General features: G+C 35.5%; 1 protein-coding gene across 20 annotated transcripts in view; it reads left to right on the top strand.

Moving 5' to 3' along the window:
- The window catches only part of LINGO2 (leucine rich repeat and Ig domain containing 2), a 1,288,153-nt gene that overhangs the window by 987,519 nt on the left and 274,007 nt on the right, over positions 1 to 26,627 (top strand). For 2 of the 20 annotated variants that reach the window (XR_012484577.1, XR_012484578.1), the window contains one exon: positions 20,911 to 22,091. The exons of the other annotated variants lie outside the window; for them this stretch is intronic. The gene's annotated coding sequence lies outside the window, so the exon portion shown is untranslated. Of the gene's footprint in view, positions 1 to 20,910; positions 22,092 to 26,627 lie in introns of those variants that run through there. 20 annotated transcript variants of the gene reach the window in all.

The following is a 26,627-nucleotide window of genomic DNA, read 5'->3' as shown; positions in this document are numbered from 1 at the left end:
GGGAAAGGAGGAGTCAAAGATTAATTGCAAACTTTCACATATTGGAGGAGTATAAATAGTGGTGACTGACAAAAACAATAAAACAAAAAGACAAACAATTTTAGGGAGAAAAATAATGGGGTTGGAATGTGTGTGTGTGTGTGTGTGTGTGTGTGTGTGTGTGTGTGTGTGTGTGTAAGGAGAAATGAGACTGAGACGAAAGAACAAGAAATATCCACTGTAGATTATATGCACAGAAGTTATCATTAAAGTTGTGTGTAAAAATGTGATTGTAAAGGGAAAGAGAAAAGAGAAAAAAAAAGTTAAGTACAAATTTTATAGAAATAATTATATCAAAGAATTAGGAAAAAGGTAAAAAGCTAACAAAGAAAACAAGAAAATTTATGTAAGAAAGATAAGAAAAGAAGGGGGTATGATATTTCTGTAGTGGAAGAAGGAAAAACATACTTACATACAAGTAAGATACTTACTAGTGTAAAGATAGATAATAGTATAAAGACTGTCACCTACTACATCCTAGGCTATCACCAGTAATATTGACTTTTAACTTGCCATTGGACTTTGAAGACTTTGAAGAAGAGAATAGGTCTGATGATCTTGCATAGCTCTGCCTCACGCTGATACGTTGATTCATGAGCAAGTCAAGACATCACCCTCATGATGTTCTCATTGAGAACAAAAGAAAACAGTAGCAGTAACAGTGTAAAGACTTGGAGACAAGTTAACAGCAATAATTGATGAAAAAAAAAGGCTACTGGATCTGACAAATAGAGGGTCATTGATGATCTTTAAGAGTTTCCAAAGAATCATGGGTTTGGCCTATATTGTCTCTATAGTCTCCTCTTGTTAGGATTACAAGGTGACAATTCAGGTTGTCTGGACAATTACAAGGGTGAGAACTCACGTTGACTTGACAGTTCTTTGGCTCAGACCTTTGGTTTAGGCCTTTAAAGGGAGTTTACACCTTAGGAATTCTACGAGAAGCAAGTTCATTGGTGGAAGTATTTTCCCACACCCCATTGAGTTCTCACATGTCTATTCTCTGGGAGGATAAAAGAAGGGCAGCATTGGGTCTGAGAGAATCGAATCTGGGATAGAGTTGTGACGCCAGGCAGGCTGAAAGGAGTCCAGTCTGATTTGGGGAAGGACAAGAGCTGGAGGAGATTCAGAGCTTCCAAGAAACCTGAGCACAGAGGAAAAGATTTTACAGATCTCCTCCCAGAGAAGGATTATAATTGAGCAGACGACCAGACCCTCACAATTCAAGAACTTTACACTTTGGTACCCAACGTGGGGCAAGGACTTTTGCTTATCCTGACAAGGATTTATTCTGAGCCCTTCAGAGGAGCTAGCCCGGACCTTCACATCCTCTAATTCTAGGATATTATGAATCTAGGACTGAACTCAAAATTCTAATTGAGATTTAATTTTGGAAAAATGTAGTCTTTCATAACTACTGTAAAATGACTATAAAATCATTTATGATTTCATTTATTTAAAAAAAGGCCAATTTTTTAATGAATATGATTTTCTAGTATCTTGGGCCTAAAGATCCCTTACAAATATATTTGGAAAAAAGTTAAGTGGATATTTAATAAGTTACACCAAACACAAGTGTGGTGCTTGTACTGCTTGCAATACTTTCCCAAATTATTCAGAATATGAATATATACAAAATAATTTTAATTTTTTCTTTCAATAAAAGTACTTAATTTATTGATGCTACTCAGTGACACAGTGTATATAGCATGTTGGAATTGGAATCAGGAAAAAATAAGTTCAAATAATGTCCCAGATCCTAGCAGTATGACCCTGGGCAAGTCACTTAATCCTCAGTACCCTATTTGTAAAATAAGGGCAAAATATAATTTACCACATAGTGTTGTTTTGATTACTAAATGAGATAACATCTATAATGTTTATACTTATATATAATGTACTTTACCAACTTTTAAAGAACCATATATTATTTTTCAGAGAAATGAAAGCAACAATTATAAGAACTTTATTTTAGTTTGTGCAAACACACATAAACACATGCATGTGTGTATGTGTATATGTATATATGCATGTTTATGCCTATATGAATCTACATTCATATAGATGGGAGGTTAGATAACACATGGAATAGAACACTGAGATGGGAGTCAAAAAGGCCTGAGTTCAAATCCATCTCTCAGAAACTAGCTGTGGGATTCTAAGCAAATCGCTTAACTCTTTATTTCTCTAGCGGAGTAAGGCAAACAGAGATTAAGTTACTTATTCAAGATCATACTATTTTTTGAGACTCAAGTCTTCCTGACTCCAGGCCCACTACTCTAATCCACTACTCAGATACTGAGATATCTACTTCCCCCATACTTGTTATTGTTAGTTTAAGGCCCATGATTTTGCTGACATAAAGGAATACTGATATACACCAAAGCAGATTTACAACTTGTCTACAATTTAGTAATTCTCCAGTCATTCATGACAATTCATTTTCGATCAATATGTCTTTGCACAAGATGCCTCTTTTTTCCCTCATTTTAGAAACTTTAGGTGCCTTTAAAGTTCTTCCCAAGTGTCATCAGCATAGATATTTCTCCCAACTTCTGGTTCTCAATTGCTTGTAATCAGAGACTGTTTTATTTTTTATTTTGTCTCCTTAGAACATAACATAGTATTTACATAGTAAGAACTTAAATGATTGTGTAATACCTCTGTCCAGGTAGACTTCTGGATGAAAGATAACACTGTGACACACTTAAAGAAGTCTTTTCTTTAAGTTTTTGGGAGTACAACTCTTGGATAAGTAGACATAATCATCTATTTTTTTATTTTTTTTTGTCATAGAACCAACTTTTACAGGTATATATCTTTGGCTGCATCCTACAAATTGTGGTATATTATCTCATTATTATCATTCTCTTGGATGAAATTATTGTGTCTATGATTTGTTGTTTCATCCGCTCTTTCTTTAGGATTATATTATTTAGTTCCAATGAATTTTGGGTCTATTTACCCATGGCCTTTTACTTCATGTAACTTTTATTGCATCATTATCTGAAAAAAATACATTTACCATTTCTGCCTTTCTGCATTTGATTTTGAGGTTTTTAATGTCTTAATATATGGTTGATTTTTGCATAGGTTCCATGTACTGCAAAGAAAAAAGTATATTCCTTTATGTCTCCATTCAATTTTCTCTTTTCACACTTAATTTTCTAAAATCCTATTTACCTCCTTATCTTCTTATTTATTTTGTGGTTCAATTTTTCTAGTTCTGAGAGAGCAAGGTTGATATCCCCTACTAGTATATTTTTGCTGTCTAATTCTTCTTGCAGCTGTCTTAACTTCTTCTTTAGGAATTTGGATGCTATATCATTTGTACATATATGTTTAGTATTGATATTACCACATTATCTATTGTATCTTTAAATAGGATATAGTTTCCTTCCTTACCTCTCTCTTTTTTTTCTTCATGAAAGTCTTCTTTTTTATTTTATTTATAATTTTTTTGACAGTATATATGCATGAGTAATTTTTTTATAATATTATCCCTTGTATTCATTTTTTCCAAATTATCCCCTCCCTCCCTCTACTCCCTCCCTTAGATAACAGGCAATCCCATATATTTTACATGTGTTACAATATAACTTAATACAATATATGTGTGTAAATCCCATTTTCTTGTTTCACATTAAGTATTAGATTCTGAAGGTGTAAGTAACCTGGGTAGATAGACAGTAGTGCTATCAATTTACATTCACTTCCCAATGTTCCTTCTCTGGGTGTAGTTGTTTCTGTCCATCATTGATCAACTGGAAGTGAGTTGGATCTTCTTTATGTTGAAGATATCCACTTCCATCAGAATACATCTTCATACAACATTGAAGTGTACAGCGATCTTCTGGTTCTATTCATTTCACTCAGCATCAGTAGATGTAAGTCTCTCCAAACCTCGCTGTATTCCTCCTGCTGGTCATTTCTTACAGAGCAATAATATTCCATAACCTTCATATACCATAATTTACCCAACCATTCCCCAATTGATGGACATCCATTCATCTTCCAGTTTCTAGCTATTACAAAAAGAGCTGCCACAAACATTTTGGCACATTTTGGTCCCTTTACCCTCCTCAGTATTTCTTTGGGATATAAGCCCAATAGCAGCAATGCTGGATCAAAGGGTATGCACAGTTTGATAACTTTTGGGGCATAGTTCCAAACTGCTCTCCAGGATGGTTAGATTCTTTCACAACTCCACCAACAATATATTAGTGTCCCATTTTCCCCACATCCCCTCCAACATTCATCATTATTGTTCCTGTCATTTTAGCCAATCAGGTGTGAACTGGTATCTCAGAGTTGTCTTAATTTGCATTTCTCTGATCAGTAGTGATTTGGAACACTCTGTCATATGAGTGGATATAATTTCAATTTCATCATCTGAGAATTGTCTGTTCATATCCTTTGACCATTTATCAATTGGAGAATGGTTTGATTTCTTATAAATTGGGGTCAGTTCTCTATATATTTTCGAAATGAGATGTTTATCAGAACCTTTAATTTAAAAATAATTTCCCTATTTGTTTCTTGCCTTCTAATCTTGTTTGCATTAGTATTGTTTTACAGAAACTTTTTAGTTTGATGTAATCAAAATCTTCTATTTTGTGATCAATAATGATCTCTAGTTCTCCTCTGGTCACAAATTCCTTCCTCCTCCACAGGTCTGAGAGGTAGACTATCCTCTTTTTCCTCTAATCTATTTATGATATCATTCTTTATGCCTAAATCATGGACCCATTTTGATCTTATCTTGGTATATGGTGTTAAGTGTGGATCCATATCTAATTTCTGCCATACTAATTTCCAGTTTTCCCAACAGTTTTTTTAAAATAATGAATTTTTATTCCTAATGTTGGTATATTTGGATTTGTCAAAGACTAGATTGTTATAGATGTACCCTTTTTTGGTCCTTTGTACCTAATCTGTTCCACTGATCGACTGGTATATTTCTTAGCCAATGCCAAATGGTTTTGGTGACTGCTGCTATATAACATAGCTTTTTAGGACACCTACATATGACTTTTTTTTCATTAGTTCCGTTACAATTCTCGACATTTTAGTCTTCCATATGAATGTTGTTATTTTTTCTAGGTCATTAACATAGTTTCTTGGGAGTCTGATTGGTATAGCACTAAATAAATAGATTAGTTTGGGGAGTATTGTCATCTTTATTATATTCGCTCGGCCTATCCAAGAGCACTGAATATCTTTCCAATTATTTAAATCTGACTATTTTTGTGGCAAGTGATTTGTAATTTTACTCAAATAATTCCTGAATATTCTTTGGTAGATGGATTCCCAAATATTTTATACTTTCAACATTTGTTTGGAATGGAATTTCTCTTTGTATCTCTTGCTGTTGCATTTTGTTGGTGATATATAAAAATGCTGAGGATTTATGTGGGTTTATTTTGTATCCTGCAACTTTGCTAAAATTATGAATTATTTCTAATAGCTTTTTAGCAGGGTCTTTGGGGTTCTCTAAGTATACCATCATGTCATCTGCAAAGAGTGATAGTTTGATTTCCTCATTACCTACTCTAATTCCTTGAATCTCTTTCTTGGCTCTTATTGCAGAGAATAGCATTTCTAGTACTATATAGAGTAGTAATGGTGATAGTGGGCAACCTTGTTTCACTCCTCATCTTAATGGGAAAGGTTCCAGTTTATCTCGATTGGGTATTATGCTTACTGAGGGTCCTGATTATTCTAAGGAATAGTCCATTTATTCCTATACTCTCAAGCGTTTTTAGAAGGAATGGATGTTGGATTTTGTCAAATGCCTTTTCTGCATCTATTGAGATGATCATATGGTTTTTATTAATTTGATTATTAATATGGTCAATTATACTAATAGTTTTCTTAATATTAAACCAGCCCTGCATTCCTGGTAAAAATCCTACTTGATCATAGTGTATTATCCTGGGGATGATTTTCTAAATTCTTTTTGCTAATATCTTATTTAAAATTTTAGCATCAATATTCATTAAGGAAATTGGTCTGTAGTTTTCTTTCTCAGTTTTTGATTTACCTGGTTTAGGTATCAGTACCATGTCTGTGTCATAAAAGGAGTTTGGTAGGACTCCTTCATCCCCTATTTTTTCAAATAGTTTATATAACATTGGAGTTTGTTGTTCTTTAAATGTTTGGTATTATTCACATGTAAATCCATCTGGTCCTGGGGATTTTTTCCTGGGGAGATGATTAATAGCTTGTTCTATTTCTTTTTCTGAAATGGGACTATTTAAGCAATTTATTTCCTCCTCTGTTAATCTAGGAAGCCTATATTTTTGGAGGAAGTCATCCATTTCACTTAAGTTATCAAATTTATTGGCATAAAGTTGGGCAAAGTAACTCATTATTTCTCTAATTTCCTCTTCATTGGTGGAAAGATCCCCCGTTTCATTTGTAAGACTAACAATTTGATTTTCCTCTTTTCTTTTTCTGATGAGATTTACCAAAGATTTATCTATTTTATTGGCTTTTTCATAAAACCAACTCTTGGTTTTATTTATTAATTCAATAGGTTTTTTTTTTTTTTTACTTTCAATATTATTGATTTCTCCTTTTAATTTTTATATTTCACGTTTAATTTTTGGTTGGGGGTTTTTAATTTGGTCTTTTTCTAGCTTTTTAAGTTGCAGGCCCTATTCGTTAATCTTCTCTATCTCTATTTTGTTCAAATAAGCCTCTAAAGATATAAAATTTCCCCTTATTACCATTTTAGTTGCATCCCATAGATTTTGGTATGATGCCTCATCATTGTTATTATCTTGGGTGAAATTATTAATTGTTTCTCTAATTTGCTGTTTCATCCAGTCATTCTTTAAGATGAGATTATTCAGTTTCCAATTACTTTTTGGTCTATTTACCCCTAACTTCTTACTGAATGTAGCTTTTATTGCATTGTGATCTGAGAAGAAGGCATTTATTACTTGCCTTCCTGCATTTAATTTTGAGATCTTTATGTCCTAATATATGGTCAATTTTTGTATAGGATCCATGAACTGCTGAGAAGAAAATATATTCCTTTCTATCGCCATTCAGTTTTCTCCAAAGGTCTATCATACCTAGTTTTTCTAATCTTCTATTTACTTTTTAAATGTCTTCTTATTTGCTTTGTGGTTTGATTTGTCTAAATCTGAGAGTGCAAGGTTGAGATCTCTCACTATTATAGTTTTACTATCTATTTCTTCTTGCAACTCTCTTAACTTTTCCTTTAAAAAGTTATATGCTATACCACTTGGTGCATATATGTTTAATATTGATATGGCTTCATTGTTTATGCTACCTTTTAGCAGGATATAGTTTCCTTCCTTATGTCTTTTAATTAGATCAACTTCTGTTTTTGCTGGATCTGAGATAAGGATGGCTACCCCTGCTTTTTTGGCTTTACCTGAAACATAATAGATTCTGCTCCAACCTTTTACCTTTACTCTGTATGTATCTCCCTGCTTTAAGTGTGCTTCCTGTAAATAAATATTGTAGGGTTCTGACTTTTGATCCAGTCTGCTATCTGTCTCTGTTTGATGGGAGAGTTCATCCCATTCCCATTTACAATTCAAATTACTAATTCTGTATTTCCTGCCATCATATTATCCCCAGATTATGCTTTTTCCCTTGACCTTCTGAACCCCTTCCCCAATATTTAATTTATAGACCCCACTTGTGACGCCCAGCCCTCCCTTTTTTAGTATCCCTCCTCTCTCCTTCCAAGTCCTTACCCTTATTCCCCTTTTCCTTTTTCCTTTTACTCTCCCCCCCTTTTAATGAGGTGAGAGAGAGTTCTCTGAAAAACAAATATGTCAATTATTTACTCTTTGAGCCTATTCTGATGAGAGTAAGTTTCTCACAATATTTCTCCCCCTCTCTAAATTCCTTCAGATATGGTATATTTTCCATGCCTCTTCCTGGGATGTAGTTTCCCTCTTTTTATCACTCCTTCCCCTTTTTCTGATACTACCCCTTCCCTTTACTACTCCCCCCTTTTTTATATCAGTAAAATCAAATTATCCATGCGGACTTTCTGTATATCCACAACAGAGATACAGTCCTCAAGAGTTCTTTTTACCTTTTTCTGTTTCTCTTCAGTCTTGTGGATGTAGATCAAATTTTTTGTTTAAGTCTGGTTTTTTTCTTAGAAACAAATGGAATTCCTCTGTTTTTTTGAATAACCATCTTCTTCCATGGAAGAAAATGCTAAATTTAGCTGGGTAGTTTATTCTTGGTTGCAATCCTTGATCTTTTGCCTTTCAGAATATCAGGTTCCAGTGCCTTCTATCTTTTAATGTGGAGGCAGCCAGATCTTGAGTGACCTTTATTGTGGCCCCTTGATATTTCAATTGCTTTTTTCTAGCTGCTTGCCATATTATTTCCTTTGTGTGATAATTCTGCAGCTTAGCCACAATATTCCATGGAGTTCTTTTTTTAGGGTCTTTTTCAGAACGTGTTCGATGAATTCTTTCAACACCTATTTTCCTTTCTGTTTCTATTATTTCTGGTCAGTTCTCTTTGATGATTTCCTGTAAAATAGAATCTAGGCTCTATTTTTGATCATAATTTTCGGGAAGTCCAATGTTCCTCAGATTATCTCTCCTAGATCTATTTTCCAGGTCTATAGATTTTCCCAGTAAGTTTTTGACGTTATTCTCCAGCTTTTCATTTTTGTTTTGTTTTGTTTGACTGATTCTTGGGTTCTCAATGAATCATTCATTTCTATTTGTTCTGTCCTGATTTTTAATGAGTTATTTTCTTCATTCACATTTTTTCGTTCTTTTTTGTATGTGCTCAATTGAATTTTAAAATGAATTATTTTGCTCTATTGAATTTTTTCCATATCCCTAATTTTTTAGACAATTATTTTCTTTTTCCAATTCAGATATCCTACTTTCTTGAGACTTTTTTTTATCTTTTCCAATTCAGAAATCCTACTTTCTTGAGAATTTTTTATCTTTTCCAATTTAAAAATCCTACTTTCCTGTGATTTTTTAACCTTTTCTAATTCACAAATTTTGTTTCCCTGCATCTCCTGTGAATTCTTTATTTTTTCCAACTCAAATTTCAGAATGTTGTTATTCTCTATCATAGCTTCTCTTTCCTTTCCCCATTTTTCTTCAAACTCTCTTAACTTTTTAATAGTCTCTTCTAGGAGAGAATTATGTGATGGGGGACAGGTATAGTTCCTCTTTAGGCTGTTATCTGCTGACTCTCTGCTATTAACTTCCTTTGGGGTTGGTTACCCACTCTTTCTCTGTGTAGAAGGAATCAGTGGTTCTCTTTAGCTTTTTACTCATGGTTAAAAAGTCTTTTGGGGTCTGCCCTTAGGGTAAGAAGTTTATTTATTTAATTCTTTACCAGCTTCTTCCCAAACTGGATGGATGCTGCGGCCCCTGTGCCTGAGCTAAGAGATAGCTCTGTAAGAGAGTTCCCCTCCCCCTCCCTGGAAGTGCCTCAGAGGTGATTAGTACGACTGTGCTGTGAGGGTTGCCCAGTGAAGGACCCCACTGTGTGTCCTAGAGACTTCCCTGAGGTTTAAGACTGAACAGTAAAGGTGACACAAAGCCCAGCCAATGCGTTCTGTGGGGCGGGGATATCAGCAGCTGACCTGAAAAGCCCCTGCACTCAAACTGGAAGTGTCTGCCCAGAAACCCCTGTCCCTATTTCAAAGATTCTGCTTCTCTGGGACTTCCACGGCTGTGTTCCACAACCTCCAGCCAAGCCCTGCACTATGTAAATTAGATGTTGCCTCACGTTGCATCCTGCTGTTCAAGCTCTTAACTACCCCAAAGTGAAGCCCTGGGCAGCAGAAAGCAGCTGCACAGACTTGCCGAGATCTGTTAGGTCACTTCCAGATTGGGGTGGTTCTAGTATCTGGCTTTATATGTTAAAGTGGCTTGTTTTTCTCTTCTGAGCTGCTGCTTTATAAGCAGAGAAGAGCTAACAGCCTGTGCCAGATTCTTCTATCTCAGTGGCTTCTCTGATCCCAGAGTTCTCTCCAGCTGGATTGGCGCAGTGTGCTAGCACCTCACCCTGTCTGTGCTGGCCTTTGATCTTCCTCCCCTGGGAACTGGGGAAGTTCTGTTGAAACTCCAGATTCTCTTCAGCTGGTAAGTCATGCTTCCAGTCCTTGTGGTTTCTATCAGTCCAGTGTTATTTTTGAGGCTGATTTCACTAATTGGTATTGAGGGAAGAAGGGAGCTTATAAATTCACGTGTATCTTCTCCGCCATATTGGCTCCGCCCCCTAGGACAACTTTTGAAACTATCATGAATACATTTTCATATCTGGACTCACTTTCTTGTCTTAACATAAACAAAATCTTCCTTTATAAATGGTTTCAGAAGTATAATACAAATTAAAAGAATGAATTTAACTTCTTACAGAGACAATCTCATCAGCCTTGTTTGACCAGAGATTTCTTTGGACTTTCTCATATAAAAGAAAAAAAAATTAGCTTATCAATAAGTAAAAGTGATAGAGATGAAACAGAATTATTATTTGTTTGGGATTTTAAGTTCTACAGAATCAGGGACTACATTTATTTACATTGATTTAACTAATTGGTAATGAGGGAAGGCTCCACCCCCTTCCTTATCTCTTATAATTAGATCTATTTTTGTTAATGCTTGATCTGAAATCAGGATTGCTACCCCTGTTTTTTTTGTTTTGTTTTGTTTTGTTTTGTTTTGACTTCAGCTGAGGCATGATGGATTCTGCTCTAGCCTTTTACCTTTACTCTAAATGTATCATTGTGCTTTAAATGTGTTTCTTGTAAACAAGAAATTGTAGAATTCTGGCTTTTAATTCAATCTGCTAATCTGCTTCCATTTTATGGAACAGTTCATCCCACTTACATTCACAGATAAAATTACTAACTCTTTATTTCCTGCCATTTTGTTTTCCCCCAGTTATACTTATCTCTTCCCTTTCCCCCTTTCTCTCCTTCTCAGTATTTTGTTATTGATCACTGTCTCCCTCAAATTGCCTTCCCCTTTTGCAGCCTCCCCCCTTTTCTTATACCTTTAGCCTTCTACTTTTGTTCTCTCTTCTATTAACCTCCCCCATTTCTTTCCCCTTTCCCTCCTACTTCCCTATAGAGTAAGACAAGCTTCTCTGTGAAGCTAAATATGTCTGATATTCTCTCTTTGGGACAAATTTGATGAGAATAAGATTCACACAATCTTCATCCCTCTCTCCTCTGTAACATGCTCTCCTGGCAGTTACAATTACTAGTCTGTCCTAGACCCACCAGAGTACCTTTGACCACTCTCCTTTGCAGTGTGAACTCTACCCAGCTCACCTCCTCTGAGGCCTTCTAAGGTCTCTGGCCACAATCTCTTGAATCTATAGCTTAATAACCGGTAGCGCACTCAAGAACAGCCACATGTAATCTTAAAAGCCTTTATTATACCTACTCACATAATGCCCTAACTGATACCCTGACTTGTTGTTTCCCGAGTGAACACCTGGTCAGAAGACCCATGTGTTCACTACCAAAACCCTTACCTCTTTTGGCTATCCATCTTGGCTTGGCCACCCAGGCTGGGGATCCAAGGTGAAGAATGCCAGGTTAAAGGGGGCGATTGCTGCCTGCAGTGGGCTTACATAGGGCCTGTGAGGTCACACACACAGCCAATCAGCGAGAGAGTCACTCATTACGAAGCTATCTCAATATGGCCAGGATCCCGCCCAAGGGCAGTCCTAATATCCACAGAAATTACTTCCGGGCCTCAATCTCCCGATTTGCTGTGGCACCCATTTAAAGGCCCCTTACAATTCCCTTTCTCTTGTTTTGCGGAAACCGCGCATCTCACCAAGCTAAACTTTTAGCACCAGCTATAGTTCACTTGATCCATGAGATGACAGAGTGTTATGCCCAAGGAGGTACAAAGCAGCAGATCAGTAAACAGAAGTATGACAATAAGAACCAGGCTCAACAGTGGCCCAAGTGTTCAACCCATTCATCAAAGTCATACTCGAGATAATATGCCAAAGAGGTTGGATGCCAATGAGGTAGGATGTCAACACTGAGGTGGGAAGTCAACAAGGTAAAACATCACAATTCTAGTTAACAAATATCAGTAGGTAGGTTGTCACAATTCTAGTTACATTTATCACAGTTCTAGACCAATTCTAGTTTCTTACAATTTTCTGTTGCACTTGTCACAATCCTAGAACAATTCTAGCTTATCACAATTCTCAATTGCACTTTTCACAATCCTAGAACAATTCTAGCTTATCACAATTCTCAATTGCACTTTTCACAATCCTAGAACAATTCTAGCTTATCATAATTCTCAATCGCACTTTTCACAATCCTAGAACAATTCTAGCTTAATACAATTCTCAATTGCACTTTTCACAATCCTAGAGCAATTCTAGTTTCACAGGTGCACATAAGCAAAGTCATGTCCAATAACATTGTCTCAATAACAACGGCAGGTGGGTGCGTTGGTTTTTCACCCACTAATTTAAAAGCATAGTCCTTCAATAGAAAGCATAGGGCAAAGGCTCTCCCCAGGCCACCATATGGCAAGTAGCCACGGGAGGAGCAAGCAGGCCCATTGTCCATTTACAGTCTTTATATTGCATATCACCCGAAACAGTCCATTTCAGCTGCAACACTGGAACTGTGTGCTGTCTCTGGTGTCACGGTCAGGAGGGACGTTGCTGTCATCAGGGCTGTCTGAAGGGCTGCGGACATCTGGCTGGTCCCTCTGGGCTGTTGTCTGGTCCTTCTCTTGGATCCCCAGGTTACAAATGTCTCTTGTGGGGATGAACTCTACTGCTGGATCTGCACCTAGGAAGGAATGTCCCCGGGGCCCAACTTGGGCCTTTCCAAATGCCATCCAGGCCTTTCCACATCACAGTGGCAACAAAGTTGTTGTCAAAAAGATTAACAAAAGTCAGACAAAAGTGAGTCAGTCTGTCACTTAGCTGCACTTTCTGTGTATGCCCGGAAGTGCATTGCTAAGGTAAAAGGCAAAGAATTTAAAAATGTAAAACCCAAATAATTTAAAAGTGTAAAACCGAAATAGATTAAAAATATAAAACCAAAATAACATTAAAATGTAAAATCAAAATAACTTAGCAAGATCAAAATACTTTGAAGATGTAAAATCAAAAATGTTTAAAAATGTAAAATCAAAAGTGTTTAAAAATGTAAAATCAAAAATTTTTAATTGCAAGCAATCACATATATGTATTGCTACATCTTGTTCATATCCCAAAATTCCCTTCTCTTGTTTAGAAGAGAAGATCTTGGGGATATAGTATGTGCAGTAACGACTTTACTAATAGGATTATAAGAAATGCCAATGGAATGGGCAAAGTCAAATTCAATGCAAAAACACCTAAAGGCAAAGTATTTGTAAGCCAATCCATAAACTGTCTTAAATGCATGTGAAATTTCTATAATAGAAAAATGGTTGATCGCATGTCTAGCTGCTTCTCCAGATTGGAATGAAGCCATAATGTCCATTGCTCTTAAAATATCCACTCATACAGTTAATGAAAAAAGAACACTCGGCTATATCCCTGAATTCTTTTGCCTAAAAATTAAAGTTTGAGTTTCTGATACCGAATTGTACTTCAGGAGGGTGAATCAACAAATCTGATATTGCTTTTCCTCCTGGGTCAAAGATCACACACTGTCTATTTATTCTAGTGATTAAAACAGCAATTTTCCAAATCATTCTAAACATAAACACTGTTTTATAATTACTCATAGGGGGTTGGGAAATCAAGCCCACCTGTGGAAGTGGAAAATCCACGAGGTAAGAAAAGAGGAGTTTCAACTCTCCAAAGACGATCCTAGCAGTTTTACAAGTATAAAACTCCACTCTCTCTAACTGCAAGGTCTTATCCCTGTAAGGTTTCTTAGAAATTAACTGAACTGTATTTTTAAAACTTTTCTGATTATACTCAATACCCCACAATTCCTTTTTGCCTTGGGGCATAAAGTCTACTCCTGTCCTTTGAAATGAAGACACAGGAGTTTTGAATGGATTAATGGGCAGTGCTGATGGTATTATCGCCCTTCCTTTTCCTCCTCCCCCTTCTCCCTTGGCCCAAGAAGGTGAGGCAGAGGGAAGAAGAATTGGAAAATTCCCCAAAGGCTGATTTAAAATCAAACCTGAGCTTTGCATATAAAAAGAACTAAACTTCTTCTCAATGGAAGAGTAATGGATAAATTCCTTAAAACAACAATGCACAAGGTAAACCAACAAAATGCTAAGAAGAATTTCTACAACTGAAGTCCATGTGGTTCATTTATTTCCTTCCTTAGTTTCAGCCACTGGTTTGAACTCTTCCTGTTCTATCTGTAGTAACCTAGCTTTTTCTTCTTTCTCTATCTCAGTCTGTAGTTTAACCTGCAATTCTAGCAACTCTTGCTGTGGCATTTTATACTCTATACTGTCATATATACGCATTAGCTCAAGGTTGCTCCCTCTCCGAGATATATTTAATGGGGTGATTAAAAGCTTCCTGCTGTTCTTCAGTGGTGATCTTTGTTAAAAGATCTTCCATCTGGCTCTTTAACCTCTTTATATAAGCATTATGTTCAGCTGTGTCCTTGAGCCTGATCCCAGAGTTACCTGGGTCCATATTGCTTCTCTGTCTTCCCTCTTAAGTGGCGTTTCTACCGGATCTTTCAGAATCTTAATTCTGAATATTAAATATTTTCAAAACCTGATAATTTCTGATGCGTCCACATTGAGCGCCATTTGTAACGTGCTCTCCTGGAAGTTACAATTACTAGCTTAATAACCGGTAGCGCACTCAAGAACAGCCATGTGTAATCTTAAAAGCCTTTATTATACCTACTCACATAATGCCCTAACTGATGCCCTGACTTGTTGTTTCCCGAGTGAACACCTGGTCAGAAGACCCATGTGTTCACTACCAAAACCCTTACCTCTTTTGGCTATCCATCTTGGCTTGGCCACCCAGGCTGGGGATCCAAGGTGAAGAACGCCAGGTTAAAGAGGGCGATTGCTGCCTGCAGTGGGCTTACATAGGGCCTGTGAGGTCACACACACAGCCAATCAGCGAGAGAGTCACTCATTACGAAGCTATCTCAATATGGCCAGGATCCCGCCCAAGGGCAGTCCTAATATCCACAGAAATTACTTCCGGGCCTCAATCTCCCGATTTGCTGTGGCACCCATTTAAAGGCTCCTTACACTCCTCTTTGCTCAACTGCAATAAGTCTTTTTTGCCTTCTCATGAGATATAATTTACCCCATTTTAACTCCATTTTCCTCCTCTTCTTTCCTTCTCTAGTTTCTTTTTTATATCATCACAATTAAATCAAATTATCCTTGCAGCCTCTAAGTATACTCATAACAGAGTATAGATCTCAAGAGTTAAACATATCATCTTTCCATATGGGGATATAAGCTTTTTAACTTTTAAAAGAAAGTTATTTTTTTCTTTCCTTTTTACATTTTTATGCTTCTCTTGAGTTCTGTATTTGAAGAGCAAATTTTCTATTCAGCTCTGATATTTTCAACAGAAATAAATGAAATTCAACTTTTCATTAAATATCCATTTCTTCCCTGAAAGATAATTCTCACTTTTTCTGGATGGTTGATTATTGGTTGCAATCCAAGTTTTTATGCCTTTCATAATGTCAGATTATGTAGGCCCTTCAGTACTTTAAAGTAGAACCTGCTAGAATGGGGTAACCCTAATTATGACTCCTTGATATTTGAATTGTTTCCTTATGGTTGGCTTGCAATATTTTCTCCTTGATTTGATAATTTTGAAAGTTAGCTATGATGTTCCTTTGAGATTTTATTTTGAGGTCCCTTTCAAGAGGTGAGCAGTGAATTCTTTCAATGACTATTTTGCCCTCTGGTTCTAGCACATCAGGGCAGTTTTCCTTGATGATTTTCTAAAAGATGATGTGAAGTCCAATAATTCTGAGATTGTCTCTCCTAGATCTATTTTCCAGGTTAATTGTTTTTCCAATGAGGTATTTTACATTTTCTTCTTTTGCTTTCTTTCTTTTTTTTTTGTTTGACTGATTCTTGAAGTCTCATTGAGTTATTCACTTTCATTTGTTCAATTCTAATTTTTAGTAAATTGTTTTCTTCAGTTAGATTTTTTATCTTTTTTTTTCTGAATTTGGCCAATTGAAATTTTAAATGAGATGTTTTGGTCATTGCATTTTTTTTCCATTTCACAGATTTTTTTTTTAAATGAAATGGTTTCTTTTTCATATCTGTTTTGTAAGGAGTTATATGCTTTTTCCATTTCATTAAATCTATTTTAAATAGTATTCTTTAGATAATTTATGTTTTTCCTTTTCCATATCCTCTTGCAAAGATCTTGTTTCCTGTTGCCATTTTTCTTTTAACTCTCTTTTAAGATCCTTTTTGAATTTTGCCAAGAGAACCTGGTGAAATGGGACAGATCATATCACCCTTTGGGGCTTCATCTGAAAGTGATTTGCCTTTAGAACTCTCAAGATTTGAGGTCTGTTCTTCTCTTTCTCCATAAAAGGTGTCTATGGTCAGAGTTGTTTTTGCTTTTTTGGCTCATATTTTTTTTAAGATTGAGGTCTGCTCGTGCTACTACTGGGGTTATATCCCAAGGAAATACTAAAAAAGGAAAGGGACCTGTAGGTGCCAAAATGTTTGTGGCAGCCCTTTTTTGTAGTGGCTAGAAACTGGAAAATGAACAGATGCCCATCAATTGGAGAATGGTTGGGTAAATTATGGTATATGAATGTTATGGAATATTATTGTTCTGTAAGAAATGACCAACAGGATGAATACAGAAAGGCTTAGAGAGACTTACATGAACTGATGCCGAGTGATATGAGCAGAACTAGGAGATCATTATACATTTCAACAATGATACTGTATGAGGATATTCTGATGGAAGTAGATATCTTTAACATAGAGAAGAGCTAATCCAATTCCAATTGATCAATGATGGACAGAATCAGCTACACCCAGAAAAGGAACACTGGGAAATGAGTGTAAACTGTTAGCATTTTTTGTTTTTCTGCCCAGGTTATTTTTACCTTCCGAATCCAATTCTTCCTTTGCAACAACAACAACGACAACAATAAAATTCAGTTTTGCACATATATATTGTACCTAGGATATACTATAATATATTTAATATTTATGGGAATGCTTGCCATTTAGGGGAGGGGATGGAGGGAAAGAGGGGAAAAATTTGGAACAGAAGGGAGTACAAGGGATAATGTTGTAAAAAATTACCTTGCATATGTACTGTCAAAAATGTTATAATTATAAAATTAATTAAAAAAAAAAAAAAAAAAAAAGATTGAGGTCTGCTCTTAAGGCAAAAGGGCCACAGCCACTTCAGTTTATCCTGGGGTTGGTGCTGCTGACTGACTTCCAGTGTTGGATATGTGTGGCCAGGTCCCATGTTATTCTGGGGTTCTAAGGCTCACTATTTGCCTTTTGTATTTTTTTTTGGGTGTTTCACAGAAAAACTGCTGAATCACTTATAATCAGGACAGAGTAGTTTAAGAGCCTCACAGTAGATTCCTTGTTGTTCAAAGCCCAGAATACCTTGGTTCCCCACCCCAGCTCCCTGCAATACATCTGGACTTGGCTGCCTCTTCTTCTGCTCAATTAAAACAGACCTTTTCTGAAGTTCTTCCAAAAATTCTTCTTCTGGAAATGTGTTGGGTTCTGTCACTCCAAAACCAGTTCAGAAGCTTAAGATGGTATTGATCTGAGGGACACCAGGGGGAGCTCAGCTAAAGACATTTCTACTCTCTACAATCTTGGCTACCCTCCAAAGTAATTCATAAGATAAAAGTTTTGTGATTCTTCTGTCTCTACTACCTGCAATCTCATTTTTAAACCAATAGTTCTTTCATCTCAGATCTAAATTCAGAAATGGAAAGATAATAATATTATTGAGACGTATTCACACACATTTTCTTCTTTTTTACTACATTCAAAAAGGCTCTTACTGAGTATTTTATTTTGTGAATGATTCTTAAATATCAGAAAGCCAATATGTGGGATGTGGCCTGGTGGTTGAAGAGCTAATATTATTCATCAGAGATCTATTATACAGAATCCTCAAAGAAAGAATGTTCATAGTATTTGGAAGGATATCATGGGGAAAAAAATTAGGTCAAGACCGTTATAAGGAAAATCTTTTAGAGAAACATGTATGAGAAAAAAAATCCCTTTTAAAAATAAGTATTGACCTTGCTACCATAATTAGACTAGCGAAAACCAAATTTGGGTATATTTCTAACAAAAAGGTAAGAAACATACAACTATGTTGTATAATAAAATAAATTAGGATTTTCCTTCTTAGTCATTCAAAATCACATTCTCAAATACTGTCTTTATTCAGTTTTGCTTAGCTCTTTAAAATTATTTTATAATAGATTTCTCCTAATAACAAAAGCCAGTTTGTTTATATTCAGTATGGCTTTATATAACTTATGAAAATTACATAACCATATAGAAAATTTCTTTCTTGAGAAGGACTGGAAGATACATATGGCATGGGAGAATGCTTTATTTAGGCCTTGAAGAGACCATAGAAATGAATGTTTTCTAATATATCAAATAGAACTGTTAGAAAGCTTATTAAAAGTTAATTAATCTGAACTTGTTTAGGGCCATCAGTGTTTAATGTTTTGCATAGTCTTCTTTCTGGGTCAAGCATTGATGGTTCTTAGACTATTTTTAGGATTTGGTATAGTATAAAGAATGTGGGCATGAAAATGTTAAATTATTTGTCTCCAATGATCTATCTTTATTTTTCATATTGAGGGCAATTTCTAATCCATTGATTCATTTATTAAGTAAAGAATATTCTTTTAAAGCATTACATTTAATTAAAATTGACAAATTCCATTTAATTCCATTCAGCAAACATTATCACACATTTGCTAAATTTAAGTGACTGTAAGAAGACCTGGACAAAGGCAAAAGAAAAAATAGAGTTTGACTTTAGAGTTTACATTCTGTTTTGTGGAAGAATGGAAAACAGCAGAGAGATGGAGGAGAGAAGACACAAAATATACACAGATAAGTAAATATGAAATATACACAGTCAGTAAAGCAATTGAGATGGAGCAGCAATCTTTGAATAGTATGAAGGAAAACATAAAAATGTGTTCTTGGAGCTAGTGTGTGAGCTAAACATGAATGGGAACTAGGTATTCCAAGAAGCATAAATGAGCAACAAGATTTGAGGCGTGGATGACAGTTTGGGCAAAGGTACTGAGATGGAAGATGGAGTAGTTTATACATGAAATTTGGCAAGCAAATTATCCTATATAGAGCCCAGAATGTATTAGAGTAATGTGACATAAATCTGGAAAGAGTACTTGGAGCCAGACAGCAAAGAATTTTAAATGACAAATACTGGAGTTTTCAATTTATGACATAGGCAATTTTAGCTTTTAAACAGGGGAATGTTATTTTCCACAGATCAATCTGGAAGAGGATGAATTGAAGTGGGGGAAGAATCTGGAAACAAGAAGATGAAATGAAAAGGCAATTTAAATAGTTCAGACAAAAGATGATGAAGGCCCAAACTTAGGGATGTGAATTGAGAGAAGAGTACAAATACAAGAGATGTTATGAAAATAAAAATCAACAAGACCTGGCAACTTATTAAACATAGGAGAAAAGGAAGAGTGAAGAACTGAGGATGATTTGAAGGTTATGAACCTGGAGGACTGCTACCTTATATAGAAAGAGGAAAATTATAAAATTTTCTTTTGAAATAATCCCACAAACATTGATATCTACATATATATTTTTATTATAGCTTTTTATTTACAAGATATATGCATGGGTAATTTTACAGCACTGACAATTGCCAAGCCTTTTGCTCCAACTTTTCCCCTCCTTCCCCCCACCCTTTTCCCCCAAATGGCAGGTTGACCAATGCATATTACATATGTTAAAGTATAAATTAAATACAATATATGTATACATGTCCAAACAGTTATTTTGATGTACAAAAAGAATCGGACTTTGAAATAGTGTACAATTAGCCTGTGGATGAAATAAAAAATGCAGGTGGACAAAAATAGAAGTATTAGGAGTTCTATATAATGGTTCATAATCATCTCTCAGAGTTCTTTCACTGGGTATAAGTGGTTCAGTTCATTACTGCTTTATTGGAACTGATTTGGTTCATCTCATTGTTGAAGATGGCCATGTCCATCAAAATTAATCATCATATAGTATTGTTGTTAAAGTATATAATGATCTCCTGGTCCTGCTCATTTCACTCAGCATCAGTTCAATGTAAGTCTCTCCAGACCTTTCTGAAATCATCCTGTTGGTCATTTCTTACAGAACAATATTATTCCATAATGTTCATATACCACAATTTATTCAGGTATTCTCCAATTGATGGGCATCCATTCAATTTTCAGTTTTTGGCCACCACAAAGAGGGCTGCCACAAACATTGGTCCCTTTTCCTTCTTTAAGATCTCTTTGGGATACAAACCCAGTAGCAAATTGCTGGGTCAAAGAATATTTACAGTTTGATAACTTTTTGAGCATAGTTCCAAATTGCTCTCCAGAATAGCTGGATATATTCACAGTTCCACCAACAATATGTCAGTGTCCCTATTTTCCCACATCCCCTTCAACATTCTGTATTATCTTTCCCTGTTATTCTACCCAATGTGACAGGTGTGTAGTGGTGATATCTACATCTAGCAACAACTCTTATATGACTAAAAATAAATAATATATAGTATGTAATGTGTGTAATATCTTTCTAATATTATTCAGTTGTGTCCAACTATTGGTGACTCCATTTGGGTTTTTCATGGCAAAGATACTGGAGGGGTTTCCCATTTCTTTCTCTAATTTTACAGATGAGGAAACTGAGACAACCAGTTTGACTTGCCTAGATTTATACAGCCTGGAAGAAAGCAGTCTGGAAAGAGGCAGTCTGAAAGAGGTTACAGTCTGGAAAAAGTCAGTCTGAAGTGAGTCAAGGGAAGGACTTCCTGGGAGAACTTCAGGGAAGCTGGAGGAGATTCCGAGCCAGGATTCAGGAAGAAAGAGATTCAAGATTCTACTTTCGTGCTGACTAGAGGCTTTGGATTCAGAGGGAGCTAGCGATTGAAACTAGCTGGAGAGATTCTGACAGGAAAAGATTCAAGACTTTGAAAGACACAATACAGAACTACAGCCAAGTCTGCCTCCCCAGAAGCTCCCCAAGAGATCTCCACTCAGAGAACGATTAACAACTCAGAGAAACAGAACCTCACATTTTGAGATTGGATTTGAACACAGATCCTCCTGACTCCAGGCTTCATGCTCTATGCACTTCACCACCAATTGCCCTTTATGACTGTCAGGATATAATTAATCATTTTAAAATAATGTCTATACTTATATATTCAGCCAGCATAGCAGTTTAACAGCCTATATAAGAACACACATAAACACACACACACACACACACACACACACACACACACACACACACACACACACACATACTGCATTGGACTTCAGAATTTGCTATCATATTTGCAGGGTTAGTTATACCAATCCTAACACAGCAGGCAGTGGTAATGTCAACTGTAGAATATCAATGTGAGGAAAAGATGGGTAATGCATTTATTACTATAGGAGACAGTAAAAGCCCTGCTCACATCTTTCTTGCAGTTGAGTTTTTCATGACACACATTGTTTGCTTGCTCCTACAACTTATATGAGAAACAAATGCTTCTTTTTGATACAGGTTTTATTGAGTCGTGTGTGTGTGTGTGTGTGTGTGTGTGTGTGTGTTTTCTAACTTTGTTTTCTCTGAATAGCAAAGAATACTGGACAAGACATGTTAGAAATACAATTCAGAAAAATGAAAATGTTTTATGAGGAGACTTTTGAAATTAGGCAGTATTTATGCTAACAGAACAATTTTGAGCAGGCAGTCATTCAAAGGTTCAGTCAATTTCACCAAACATGCTTAAAATAAATTGTTTTGTATGTTTAATGAACCAATAGTTTGAAATAATCAATCAGTTTTCTAATGGAATGAATACATTTAAATACACAACATTAAGCTGAAATTAAATTTATAAAGTTAAAGAAATCATTGTAATATCGCTATTATAAAAGCATTACCGACTATTTGTCTTAATATTTTGATTTTAACTATTATTTTTATTTTGGTATTCTATATAATTTGGGGCATGTCCCTTAATCTCTCAGGGTTTCATTTTCCTCATTTGGGGGTTAGACTTGTTAATGTCTGGTTCCAGCATGCATTCCTAAAAATCTATGATTGTTTGAATTTAGAAATCATCTTACCTAACTTTCATTTTAGAACCAACTTGGAATAAATGGAGGGAGGAAGATTGTTGTTGTTTTAAGTGCTGATGTTTTCCAGGCAGCATGTAGTAATAATGGAAAGGAACTGGGTCCTTCTGGGTCTAAAGAGCCAGAAATATTTGGGTAGACTCCTACAACCTATACATAGTGACCACTGCAGCCACATGGAACTGGGCAAGTCAATTATTATCTCCATGCCCTCAGAATTATCTAGGACTCTGAAGTCACAGAGGAACTAATAATAGGCAGTAGTACAGGGAATTTCCTCATCTGGCAACTCCCTATGCCATGCAAATGAGATCTAAATACATATGTTAATCTGAGTTTCCTGAAGATTTATATTCTACCTTTAAAACCATCATTCATAAGGAAAAAATGGAGAGTCAAGGAAGTTACATCTCCCCCCAGAAAGGACTGGTTCCTGTGGCCATCATGCTCTTTCTTGTGTATTTGCTACATTTATATTGCTACCACCATAGCAAAAGTTGTGTATATCCATATTTACCTATAGAATTGATGTCAAATTCAAATAGAAATAAATCTATAAGTGTTGGTTAGTGACTTAGAAAACCTCAAATTAACATTATTTATGTCATTTTTATTTATTTAACTATATATTTCCAATTACATTTTAATCTAATTTGGTTGGCAAATCAAGGAGTTTTGCATAGACTACAAGTCTGATACCTCTGATTTACAATATTGTTTTTGGGTCGCTTGAAATATTAGAGGAAACAAGGAGTTACAGATGTAATGTTGAACTGGAAATCAGGAAAATTCTTACTCTGTCATTTATTTGCTTTGTGAGAAAGGGCATGTCACTAAATTGCCCTGTGATATAGGCCAATGTCTATGACTATAAATCACTGGTTTTTTTTTTTTTTAGTTTGATTCTGGGATGCTAGGTATTCTGTGAAATTTCTCCCCAAAACCCAATACTTTTATATTTCCTCATCTTGCCTCAGCTTCAATTCATTGATTGCTTTTCTGGGCTTGCCTTTAGGAAGGCCATAATGACAATCCTCTCCATGGAGGCCAAAACCAACATCCTTTTCTTTGCAGGTTGAGGAAGCAAAAAAAAAATGAGAAGGAAGGGAAAGAAAAGAGTTAAAGAAATCTAAAGACCTAGAAATTGGGTCTAGATACCTGCTTCTTTGGAAACTATTCTTTCTTGACAACTGAAATCATTAATGTGTCAGGATTCCTCACTACAAGGAAGACTCTCTCCCTAACCACCAAATCAAGTTTGAGGAAAATTGTTACAAATATAGCCATGTTTCATTCTATGAAGAGAGATAATTTTCATGCCAATGAGGTTACATAGTTCCTTGGCATATTATAATGTTATAACAGTTCTCCCTTCTTGAATTGCTTTGTTTTGATGATATTCTTTTTTTCTTTCATTTTTTTTACATTTCTGTCCTTTGTCCAATTAACACTCCAACAGAACTCTCTCATATAAGAAATACAATTAATTAAAATATACTAACACCCTGTGCATGTCTGACAATGTGTTTGATTAATTCTAAACTAAGCCATCAATCATATGCCACAAAAGCACTGCCTTGAACTTGCGAGTATTACAGCATCGTAGTGCAGATTATTTATTGGATTTAGAGTTAGAGAAACCTAATTAAAATCCAGTCTCTGCCACTTACTAGCTCTATGGCCTTGTATTACAGTCAGTCAGCAAACATTTCTTATGTGCTAGTTTGTGCCAGGTACTAGACTAAGCACTGGCAATAATGGGGAGAAAAAGCCACATTTGCTTTAATGAAACTCATAGGGGAATACAGCATACAAACAAACAAGCTATATATAAGATAAATTAAAGACAGTCGATAGAGGGAAGGAATTAACATTAATTGAAGTTTGGAAAGGTTTTTTGAGGAAGATGAAATTTTAAGTGGGACTTGAAAGAACCTATGGGTTGTAGATAGGTCGGAGGTTAGGAAAGGAGAAAGAGAAAGGGGAGGGATCTGGGAAAGAAAGAAAGGAGATGCAGGGAGAGAAAGAGAGAAAAAGAATAAGAGAATAAAAATTGAAATTTTAGGCACTAGGAATAGCCAGTAAAAAGGTATATAAGGAAATGGAGTGCCTTGAATTAGGAACATCAAGGAGATCAGTATCCCAGATTATATGGGAATGAATAAGGTATAAGAAAACTGGAAAGCAAAGAGAAGGAGATAGAGATCATAAATTCCAAACAGAAAATTTCATATTTGATGCTGGAGGTAATAGCTATTAGAGAATACAGTCTGAAGGGGCTGATAATACAGTCAGATTTTTACTTTAGGAAGAACAATTTCATATCTGAGAGAAGAATAGACTGGGATCAGGAGAAATGTGAGGCAGGATGAGCAGCCTAAAGGTTACTTTGATAATCTAGGCAGGATGTGAGGGACTTGCATGAGGGCAGTGGTAGTGTCAAAAGACAGAAGAGGGGCAAATGTGAGACATGAAGAAAAAAATCAACATGCCTTGACAGCACATTAAATATAATGATTAAGAGTCAAGAATTAAGTATGACTCCTGAGTTGTGAGGCTGATTGAGTAGAAGAAGAATAATACCCAAGTTCTGAAATAGGGAAAGTCTGAAGGGAGAATAATAATGAATTCAGTTTTGAACATCTTGATATTAAAATGTTTTAGGACATCCAGTTTAACATGTCTAATAGGCTTCTGGAGATGGGCATTTGGAGTTTAGAAGAGAGGTTGGTATTGAATTAGATCTGAGAATCATCGACAATAAAATTATAATTAAATCAGTGAGAGTTGATAAAGTCAACAAGTGAAATAATATAGATGGAAGAGAAATCTCAGAACTGAGTCCTGGAGGATACCCACAGTGATCTGGATAAGATCTAACAAAATATAAGTCAGTTTTCCCACATGTAGAATGAGAGAATTGGACTAGATCAATTTTAGCATCCCTTCAGTCTCTAAATATGTGATCATGGTTACTATTCATTCAAAGTTGCAGCACAATTAAGCAAAATATTTGTAAGAGAGGGAGGAAAGGAAAGGAGGAAAGAAAAAAAAAATTATATTACCATTAAATAACTGAAAATTACTACTTAACATATTACAGAAACTACCAATTTTTCTCTCTGAGCGCAGTATTAAAAACAAAAATCACATTCCTACAAATTTCATAAACTTGTTTATGAGATTTTGTGTTATTGTAGTCAATTACATTTGAAGTTCCATACTTTACCAATAACATGATCTTTATAGTGTATGTATGCATGTAACATTGTATATCAGGTAGTCATCATTAAACCTAATTTGCAGAAATGTTATGTGTAGGAAGGGAGAACAATGAAATAACCTAAAATTTTGAAAGCAAACAAATCAGCTATAACATGAAAAAATACAGTTTCCGGAACATAAAATGCATTTCAAATCAGCCTCCTAGTAGTATCATATAGTGTGGCAGTATTGTGTACTTTTGAGGGTCTTATGTTTAGCATTTCTTTTGTGTGAAAAAAATACCTTCCCATACTTGATACATATATGCCATCATTACTTTCCCCTGGTAAAGAAAACTCCAGACTTGTGACCCATATCCTAAGGTAAATAAATTATCCGACAGAGAACAGGGGAATGAGAACTTAATCAGGCAAAGAATACATGAGAAGGCAACCTATTCTCTCTAATCAGAATCCAGATCCCCCAAGTCTAAACCTGATCATGCCTGGGAACAGAAAAAAAAATAGGCACAGTGCTCCCAAATCATGAAGGCCCAGTAACAATTAGGCATGATACACAAGGTCTAGGTACTATATATACTGAGTAAACACAACCTCAGAATTTCACCACATCCCGGCTACACACACAAAAAGAAGAAAATAAAGCAGACAGCGAAACAAACTTACAATACTACAATACTGTCAAATAGTATTTTGAAGAGAAGAAAATATCCTTCTGGAATGAAATTATCCTTTGTGAGCCATCTTCACCAGAAAATCATATGGAGTAAAAATAATTAAACAATTAGCAATTATATTTCTATAGGGAATTGCAGACATTTTCAGAAAGTAGACTCATGTTTATTAACACAGTTCCTAATATGTCAATGATTGGAAATGCCTCTTTTGAAAAAGTATAAGTAACTGAATAAAGTCAGAAGCAAAGGAAATGTTCTAGTCAGCAATGCTTTTTTTATTGCATTTATGTGCTTAATATAAAATATCCCTCTACAGAAAAGTTTTAAAACTAAAAGATGACAACAGATAGATCATGAGTG

Source organism: Sminthopsis crassicaudata, chromosome 1, assembly GCF_048593235.1.
Source record: "Sminthopsis crassicaudata isolate SCR6 chromosome 1, ASM4859323v1, whole genome shotgun sequence".
NCBI classification, from domain to species: domain Eukaryota; kingdom Metazoa; phylum Chordata; class Mammalia; order Dasyuromorphia; family Dasyuridae; genus Sminthopsis; species Sminthopsis crassicaudata.
The sequence above is the reverse complement of the archived record's forward strand: the minus strand, read 5'-3'. Positions and strand labels throughout refer to the sequence as shown.